Below are 10811 nucleotides of genomic sequence, written 5' to 3' on the forward strand. Positions count from 1 at the left end.
TCAGCCGCATACCTTTGGACAAAACAGAACCAATCGCAATACGCTGTGTTCTAGAGTCTAAGTAAGATCTCTAATCCAAGCTAGCGATGACCCGGTTATTCTATACGAATATTGAAGACGTTGGAAAAGAATGTCATGGTCTATTACGTCGAACGCAGCGGAAACATCACAAGTACGGCTCAGGAGTTGTTATCAAGTGCTGTGGAGATATCGTGATGTAGCCACAATAAAGCTGTCTCGGTGGAATGGTCGGTACGGTATGCTGACTGATTGTCTAAGAGAAAATTCTGTTGTAGATGAACTTCGCCACGTGAAGCGACTACTTTTTCAAACATCTCTGAAACGGAAGACAAGTTTGTTGTGTTTGTCTGTATCCATGTCTGGTCTTTGTCTCTTTAGTACATTCTTTTGATTTCCGCTACAATCTTGGTTCCCCGGATTACTTCTTCAGCACCTGCATATGGAGTTTTAATGTGCTATTGATTTACAGTCCACGGTTCAATATTAAAAGTTGGGTATTGCAGGTCGTTCTTTTTGTTCTTCATTTTTTTTTTTTGGGGGGGGGGTGTCTGTTCTGGTTTTAATTTTTGTTTTTTTTTAGTTTGCTGTGTTAGTTTTGTTAGTTTTTTGTTGTTCTTTTTTGTTGTGGTTATTTTGTGGATGATCACCAGACCCACACTTGGCCATCCTTTCACAATTTATAGTGTTCATATATATTTCACGAAAAATATATTAAATGTTTTGTATGATGAAAAATATTAAACTTAAGTGTTAATGTTCGGTTAACCATTTGTTATGAAGGTCGTGTAATATAGAAAAGTCGCATACTAACACTAAGGGCGTGGTAGATGTTATGATAGTTGTTGACATGTAGCATAAACAAAACTGCCGAAATGGCTTTCGGTAGAATTAGCTCACTCTGTAAGTAAGAGAGAAGAAAATCTGATTTATATTTAAATTGCAAACAGAAGGCATATATACATATAAAATTATAAAACATTTCAAAACAAGTGAATAGAACAAGAAATGACATAAAGTTAAATGGATTTAATTTGATCCATTGACCTAACATCTAACATATTTTCGTTCATAAATTTACATACGATTTGTAAAACTATTTATAAAATAAAATTATAATTTCCTGATAAAATGAATTTACTGAATAAAATCTAAATTTGCTTTGTTGTGAAATCCTGAAAATATCATTTAATAATTTTGAATTTATTACTAAGAGTATAGTAATGCAATTAAAAATTGTATTGATTTAGGGTCCATCTTTTACCCGTAAGTGAGAAAATCCGATATATATTTAATAGCAATCCAGAATGCATTAAACTGGCCGCACATTTTTTTATATACCAAATTATCTCAGTCTCTTCATCCCGATTATAATCTTCTGGTTGATATTTTTTGCCTATCATTTACGTCCTCATAAAAGCTTTTTGATTTGTTTAACGGATCTAGATATTAAATATTACCCTGTTTCTTTCTTGCTTATATGTAAATGTCTTTTTGACTACTTTTTTTCTAATCTTTTAACATAAATATATTCCCAAACATGAAATAAGCCTATGCAAAGATATTATTACATAATAATGAAAATTGCATAATTCAGAGATAAAAATTAAGTAACTGATCGAGTTTAACACTCGTCTCTACTTAAAAGCAATAAATAACAGATATACCCGTTTGAACGAGGCGATAACTGTACCGTGGCTATTCCATCTTGACGTCTAGATAATGTTTTGTAGTATTGTTTTTGTTATTTTCTATTTGTGTTTTCTTATCTGGAATGTCATATTTTGTTATTATATACTTTTTGCCTCTCGTATATATGCAGGAAAGAATACAAAAGGTGGTGTCTATAGTCCATATATACGAAGTTCATGTGGAATACCATGCAGAACCGACCATTTTTTGTCTCAAACACATGGCGAACGTGCTCAACGTGTCAGGCCTGTTATGAATGGAGATGAGCTCAATTTCTGTCATCTACCAGTAACTGCAGACTGTTCAATTTTATAGCATTTTAACACCCCCCCCCAAAAAAAAAAAAATAAACTCATATATTCACGCATCTTTGTGCACAAGAAGACAAAATGATGTGTTAACGATTTGTTACGTTTTTATATCCATTGCCCTTTTTAGTAAATGGTCATTGATAGAAAAATGTAAAACAAATCATTTTATTTTGGTAGTTTTATCTATCTCATGAACATCTGTGATTAATTCCCGTGATTATACGTTTATCAGCAGGGAAGCCAGTGACACCGAAGCGTTATTTCTTAAGCCACCTGATTTCAAGTTCTAATCGACGTCATTATTGCCGTTTCAATGACAAGATTAATAAACCGTAGTTTCACTTGCTTTTCGTGTTTAAGAAAAACTGCTTTATGAGCATAGGATTGAAAAGGAATGAAAGCACCAGAGGTACATAGCAAGAATATTTTGTATATGTAAAAGTGTATTTAAGTATTTAAGTCAGCAGGGTGATTTACAAATCAAACAATCAAACTGAGTCTAGGCAAAAGTCACATGTAACCCTGTGGTGTGTATTTACTATAATACTTACACATACATTTGAGACACACACAAGTTTCATTACTGATCAGCATTGAAGTGACAGATCTGTATTATTTCTGTCAGATACTTAAAACAAATTGAATGTAGTTTTTTCCTTGGATGAGGAAAAATTGTGCAGTATGCTTTCTAAAATTTCTAAACAAATATTACTCTAAAAATATAATAAAATTTTCAAAAGGGGGGTTCAACGAAGTAAATGATAAAAAAAAACTCTACAATACATTATGATTAATAGATTGGTAAAACATTCTGATCTCAACATCTGGTTCTATCTTTCTACTTTTATATCTTATAATATTTTCACAGCGGAATGAAATTGGTTGATACAAATCATACTTGTGCTTCCAACTGCTTTGCTGCTTTTATTTATTATTTTCAATTTATCCATGGGCTAGTTTGTATGCATAAGTATACTCTCTTATTTACATTATATTTAATTCATAAACACTTTCTCATATTCCGTGTGGGGTTAGTTCAATTTACATCGATGGTGGACTCAAACTTTTAAAAAATCACAACACCTTAGAATTTTTTTGGGGGTAGAATTTGTGAAAAATCAATATTCCATGCAAAATAAACAAAAAAAATTCTTTAACCTCTATCCCATGTATAACTAGTACCGGTGTATTATCAATAACCCATTCCGTACAGAACTGATTACAAGTACTTGGGTCAGAGGTTGCCGACGCTGAAGCCTGCTTGTTTGCCGGCATTCCATGAAATTTTAGAGTTTAATGCTGAACATTAAATATTTCCAACAATTCCAAAACCTCTATGTGCCATATTATTCAATCCATTTTAGAAATGTAGAAAATGCACATGGAACCAATAAATCGATATTAATTTATTTGCAAAGCTTTCCAAACAATAATCACGTGACCAAACTACGTCATGTGTCATAAGGAAAAACTATGGAAAACCTGATTAACAAAAAATGAAGAAAGTTTCTAAGGATTTGACCAATTAAAACATCAATTATTTCTTCCATCATCTTAAAAACATTTTTTTTTAGAAAATATCAATGGAAATTAATTTAATTTGGGTTATTTAAATATTTACAAATATCTCCAAAATGAAGAAAAAACATATGACCCTGATGCTTTAGATCTGCCTTCATGTATTGTTTTGTTGATTTTATTTCCATTGTCTGACAAATAATGTCAACATTGAAAACTTTAGATAGTTTTTTTTGTTTAACTTTCTTTATTTTTCTTGTTTTTTTTTTGTTTGACTGTTTTTTCATTTTTTTTTGTTGTTGTTTTTTTTTGTTTGTTTGTTTGTTTGGTTGGTTTTTTGTTTGTTTGGTTTGGTTTTTTTAAATGTATAAATGATTTCATTTTCAAATTTAGAATTAATTCAAATGAAAAATAAGTTGCACAAAAATTGCATATATAATGTTTGAAAAATATTTGAAAATTTAACATTTAAAAGCGAGTTTCGATAATCTGATCATACAGATCGCCCTACAGTATATCAATTTTAAGTGATGTAAAAAACATTCTAAATGATTTCGATGCTTAATCATTTCCAACCAAATAATATTTGAATAGTAATTGAAATGAAATAAATATCATTTTGAAATAATTTGCCTTAAAAAGCAAAGTGTTTAAATTCCCACATGTAAATATTTCTCATTTAGAAGATAAAATAGATAAAGTCATTTTTGTCCAATACTATATTTTCATGAATAAATCAAATACTAGAATATTTCTATTTATTTAGTGGAATTGTATTGTATTCCATTCTTGGTTAATCGCCGGTAGAAGGGTACGACGACAATAACGGCGGATAATTGACATCTGATTGTCATTCACTAGTTTGATTATTTAGCAAAGACAAGAATATGGCATAATAACCAGAAGTGAAAAGTGAAATGTCCGAATTATAGATATATATATATATAAATAATATTAGCGTCGTCTGGCCAGATCGTTTACTCGATCGGCCGAAAACATTTTGACCACCGACATGGGATAACCCAGTATAATATACTTTGTATGTATGATTTTAGTTACTTTATGTTCTTTGTTGTGTATGTCTGTTTTCCATGTCTGGTCTTGTCCCTGGATTACATTCTTTTGATTACCGCTATAAGCTTGGTTCCCTTAATTACTCTTGGAAACAAGGTAAAAGAATGCATAATAGTTTACTTTATAAACAAAAATGCATTCAACTAAAGTACACCAATATCTCCTCTGCCTGATCATCATCTGATAATGACGTCCTGGACATAATTTTCGTCATGAACACAGAGACTAAGATAAATAGATTTAGAGCTTATATTATCGTTTAGCATAACAATAGTTTAATAACCGAGTCATAAGTAAAACCGTGATTAGTAATGGGCTCAGCAACATCTCTCGTCGTTGTCAATGATTAACCGAAGTTCTTCTTCTCTCAGTATTCTAGCGTTCATTTGTTGTCGAAGATCATACGCCGAGCGTCTAATGTACTGCATTGGTAGTTTATTGCATTGTGTAATTGTATTATGAGTATTTGTAACTGTCTTTTGAGGTCTGAATGTGCTTAAACGTGTATGTGTTGCTGTGTTTGTTCTACTGTCAGATGGAATAAGTAAATTTGATGTTGGTACTGCTACAATTATATGAATAATTATATAAAAGAAAATCAATCTGTATCTTAAACGACTGACTTGGAACAATTTAAATTTGGAAGACCACATTTGAAACAATTCCATGATATATTGCTGTTGTCCATTATGTTTTACATAAAGGTATGAATGCACCCTTGACAATCTTTATGATACCATGTTTTACATGAATCACATTTTTGTTTCCAGTAAACACCTTTTCCGCAGAATCCACATGGCCAACGTGGTGCTCTTTGGACTGGGTTTAACTCAACCTGTTCATTTAAGAGAATTTTTTTTAAAAAAGGTAGTCATCATTGATGTTTATACGCAGCGGTTTTTTACTGCAGTGTACTTTTGATGAATGATATAGCCAATAGTACACAGATATACAATGTAATGTTGACTTGCTTGAATGAGTAGTGTATTCAGAATTGACATTTTCAATCTGTAATTTGATGTGTATATAATACGTGCTCCAGTTTAGACAGTTCAGCAAAATAAACAGCGTTATTATATCTATGGACGATAGTTAGACTGGACTCGTGTGCGGTCCAAGAGGACAATGGTGTATGAAGTATTGTTAGTACATGAATAGCAAAGCATAAAGGGATTAGTAAAATAAAATATTATCAAAAATGTGTTTGTTTACCTCACGTGTCTAAACCGGAAGTGGTGTAATTTGTGAGTACCTAAAACCGCTAAGACAGTGTTCGTTGTTTGTTTGTTTTTTTCTTTGTTTGTTGGTTTTTTTGTTGTTTTTTTTTTGTGTGTGTGTGTGTGTGTTCCTTTTTTTATAAATGTTTACAATATGGGCTCTTACAATTAGTTACCAAATGTATATTGTGTTTAGATATTGACTTTCATATCAATATAGGAGCTGGTATTTTCATAATCTTTGGTTGAGCAAATTTCTGTCCGTCTGTTGCCGACGCATGCGTACACCTAACCATATAGGATAATGTTGAAAATTCTAACAAAGGAGAATTTAGTAACTTCTTTGAAAAAAAATAATAAACGCTCTGAGAACAATCGAAATAATTATTTTCATAACTCATCTCTCTGGAAAAAACTAATTAACTTAAGTTTCTGGGAAAGAGGAGACAAAACAAGAATACAATGATTTTTAGCAGACTTTATGTTACTATTATTATAGACCTTGTAATTTAAGAGATTTGCAACTAACTGAAATCTCACATAATCACGCGAGATCTCATACTTACTTAAACGACAATGACAACTTGAATTCAAATTATCACAACTAACAAAGTATTGCGAGTTTATACAGTTTCCTATTCTATTCAAAACGAACAAAAAAGAAGCATTGAAAACAATTCCATTACGAAAATGAAAATAATTCAAAATTAAATTTATTATTTTCACATTAACCTACCTCAACTTTTTGTTGTTTTTTTTTTTTTTAAGACAATTGAATAAATCCTTCAGTTTCCCATTATACGTTATCTGAGCGTCTGCTACAATTATTTCAGATCATTTCATCAAAAAAAGCAGTTTAATAATTTTTTGGAAAGGTCAGGAATCACGTTCTTCACCACGTGATAATTTTATCGATAAATTGGCTAATTAACAAATTCCTTTAACTATAGATATCTGGTATTATATAGTCCCTTTTTTCGCTAAAGATGAAATATTGAAAGCAGTTAAAACTATTAGAAATAAACAACCAACAGTCAGCGACCAAATATCAAGCGAAATGATTAAATTTGGTATATCATGAACTTATATCAGAGGACGCTTACCCTACCGGTGCACCTGGTCCATGCTCCTAGGTTTTAGTGGAGTCCGAGTTGCTCATTTACTTTTGTTACTTTGTATGTATGATTTTAGTTACTTTATGTTCTTTGTTGTGTTTGTCTGTTTTCCATGTCTGGTCTTTGTCCCTGGATTACATTCTTTTGATTACCGCTATAACCTTGGTTCCCTTGATTACTCTCTTATAGAGCCAATCTATTTAAAGCGATTTTCATAAATGGACAATTTCCAAAACTGTGGAATGAAAGGTAATAGGTCGATCCGTCCCCAAGTTTTTCTGTCCCCAAGTTGACCCATCCCCTCTGATAATTTTATTATATAAATCGATTTGTATATAATTTAGTGTCATATACCGAAACACGTTCCCTACAGACAATTTTATTTTGACTACGCTTATCACACTTTTAAGGTACATGTAGGTATCTAAAAATTAAAAATAAAGAAACTATAAGGCCAGAGACAAAGGCATGGTTTGCAAACTATAAAGCTGAATAAAAGCTCTATTTCGTTAAGAAGAAAGGGGACAAGTCTATCTGATCAAATTATAGAGGAATTTCCCTATCATTTAATTTAGGGAAACTTTTCAACAAAGTTTTATCAGTTTATAGATGATAATACACTAATCCACAAAAAAACAAATTGGATGTTAAGAAAAAATTACAGATCATATATTCACAATTAATTCCATTGTCGAAACCGATCAATCAAACAGTAAAAAGGTTTTCACAGCATTTCTAAATTGATACGGCATGGCGTAATGGTCTTTTCTATAAATTATCTATAAATTTTCCTTTCTCGGTTTCTTAGAATAATTCTGTCAATGTATCATAATCCCTCTTGTACTTTGAAATTTAAACAAGGTTTGAGTACAAAGTTTATCTCCAAATGTGGAGTAAAACAATGGGATGTCCTAAGCTCCATTCTCTCCAATCTCTTCAATCTATACATGACTTGATTTCCAACCTTAATGAAGGTCAAGTCGATCCAATCACAATCAGCGTCGAATCCCAACAGGGATTAACTAGTCGGCTGTCCTGCCATAATTCCCTCACCTCAAATCTTCATACCATGAATGATTTTTAACACAAATAGCTCATTGGCAATCTGAACCCTGGGGGTTTTAAAGATTGGCACCAAGTGTTAGATGAACTACCATCACATTTCCTACAGCATTGTCCCTTGGTATACCTTGCATATGGATAACAACAATATACTGAAACTAACATTAAACAACTCAAAGTAAACTCCATTCTATAACATTTTCTTTTATTTATATTTCGTATTATATTTTTTTTATTTTTTTATTCATTTATCACGCTTTTACAAAAAAGTCTATCACATCTACATTACAAAATTATGTCACATGTTTTATATAATAAGCTGAATGTCAAGTTTCCTAGTATTCCAAAGGAATCATAACGAAAAAGGTTTTAAAATTTGTGAAACTTGAGTTGGCAAAATACAAACTTACTGTATTAGTCCGAGTGAGCTATTGCCATCACTTGGCATCCGTCTTTGTCTATCGTTGTCAAACTCTTCTCTTCTGAAACCACTCTAAGGATTATTTTCTAACTTGGTCATCAACACCTTTACGGTATCTACTTTGAAAATTGTGTCGATTATATAGATCAAGCGTAAAATATGTCTGATGTTTCTATTTTTAGACCACAGGGGTCAAGTCACTTATTTCTACATATATCTCAAAAACTATAAGGGGTATTGAAAAACGAATGTGACTTTCCTCTTCACTTTGGAGAGCTTTGCAAAACTAGTGGGTCAAAGTAGTAGGACAACTCCTTGTTTTATAGAGTCATTGTTCTTGAAAGGTGAAAATGACCTTTAGCAGTGTTAGCCAATATCTTGAAAACTATCACTGAAAAAAGACTTTCAATCGATGAAATTATCCTTATGATAAGGTCTACAAAAATCTCCATTTGGTCAAAGTTGTAGGACTTCTTGATAGAATTATTGCCCTTGAAAGGTGGAAAATGACTTTTTTGGAGGTTTCACCCAATATCTTGAAAACTATAATAGGTATTTGGTGGAAGTTTTAGGATGACTCCTTACTAGAGTTTTTGCTCTTGAAAGGCAAACAGTTAATCAAGTGAGCAATTCAGGCTCCTGTTATCCTCTTGTTTAATTTTAACACCATGACAAACTTGCTGTGGCTCATTTGTTAAAATGTTGAATAACTTGAGTTGATATATCAAATATAAATATAATATGCAAATTAAAATTTTGCTGAATTAGGGTCAAAGTGAACTATAAGATGTTCATACATTACCCACATTTAAAATTTCATACAAAATTTTACATAATGATGCATTTTATTTCATTAACTGTTAAATTTCCATGGATTTCACAAATGTATGATACTGGTATTGTGGTGGTACTTTATGCCCATTTAAAATAGGCTCTTTTTTCATTGGTGTAATATTTTGATTGCTAACTATAACAGAACTCAGTGTGACAGTTTCTGAATCATTTTGTACAGAGCTGAAACTGTTCCTTCAAGGCAAGGTCAGAGTCCTCTGGTGTCTTTTACCTTATAAATACCACCCAGCTCTCTAGTATTAAGTGAGGACAATGAACATTGTATGTTTTGTGTACTGAAGTGCTTTCGGTTATGAATTTCCAAAATCCATAATCCAAAGTTTTGTACAGATTTTCACCGCAAATTATGCAATATAAATTGTGAATTCTGAATTAAGTGTTCATTGAAGAAACTTCCTCTCGGTTTTGTATTTTCCAACTGAGCAAATTTTCCATTTAATATTAATAGACTTTGGTCACCAAATAAATAGTTAAAGGTTGCCTAGCTGTTGATAAGAGGAATGTGAATAAAGAAAATATTTTGTAATTTTCTAGTTGATATCAATGTAAATTATCCAACTACTTTATTTTTCATGTTTCTTTTAAAGAATCAACTCCAGTAAAAGACCACTTTCACCTGAGAGTTAAGAGGAACGATGGCTAAAAAACGGTAACCATTGACGACAGAAAAAATTGTAAACCTGGAGATGTAAGTACATATGAAGTAATGTATTATATTTTTACCAGTGATTTTGTATGTTCCTTTCTGTAAGTTTGGGAAGAAAACTTGTTAATTAGGATGAACCAAAAAGTATTGAGCTGGAAAAAAAATATGTTTTTCTTGTTACCGTACGTACTCATTTTCGCAATCTTAAGTAATTTCAGGTGTAAAATTGTGGCTGTTGTGGTCTTTTAGAGCAGACAGAAGGGCCAACATCACAACTTTAACGCCGATATATACAGCTAGGTTTTATATCAACCATTTCCCCTGACTAAATGCTCTTATACAGGAAGTAAAATATCTAGAAGGGGTTCATGAATTCGAAGCCTGCTGCCAATTCTTTCTTTTATTATAATGACAATAACATTTGAAAGCATTTTTTACTATTCTAGATATACTGTTGATATAACTTTTTCAGTTTTATACTTAAATTTGTACAAATTTCCATGTAATCATAACCCAACTGAAATTATTTGTTCAGATTACGTTTTTTTTTCAAAAGGATTTACTTCAAGTGTACCATATGATAATTATACTATACAAAGGTATAGAGGTCAAGATAATCAGGTATCAGGAATCATCCAATTGACCCCATTTTTGATAAATAATGACAATCTTTTCCTATATCAACATGGACACTTCACACTAGATGTGCGTCTGTGTGTCCTACGCACTTGATTTTATGGACGTACTTCATTAGCATATTATTCAAATGGCCCTTTTAGCCTTTTAGTCAACACTCACAATTTCACGTTTCTATCAGCATACCTGCCTTAATAAGATTTTAGCACATGCCAATGTATGCTTCTCAATTGTCATGTGGGTTAAGTT

General features: G+C 31.7%; 1 long non-coding RNA gene across 1 annotated transcript; it reads right to left on the reverse strand.

Annotated features, from left to right (window-relative positions):
- Positions 1-4848: 4848 nt before the first annotated feature.
- On the reverse strand, positions 4849-5863 carry LOC148614855 (uncharacterized). The gene is made up of 2 exons (XR_015923789.1): positions 5826-5863; positions 4849-5448 (listed from the first exon to the last, which is right to left on the reverse strand). It is a non-coding gene; the product is annotated as an uncharacterized LOC148614855 (long non-coding RNA).
- Positions 5864-10811: the final 4948 nt, after the last annotated feature.

The sequence above is a fragment of the Perna viridis genome, chromosome 6 (genome assembly GCF_037379345.1).
Source record: "Perna viridis isolate PV_CMFRI_1.1 ecotype Kerala chromosome 6, ASM3737934v1, whole genome shotgun sequence".
Classification (NCBI taxonomy): Eukaryota; Metazoa; Mollusca; class Bivalvia; order Mytilida; family Mytilidae; genus Perna; species Perna viridis.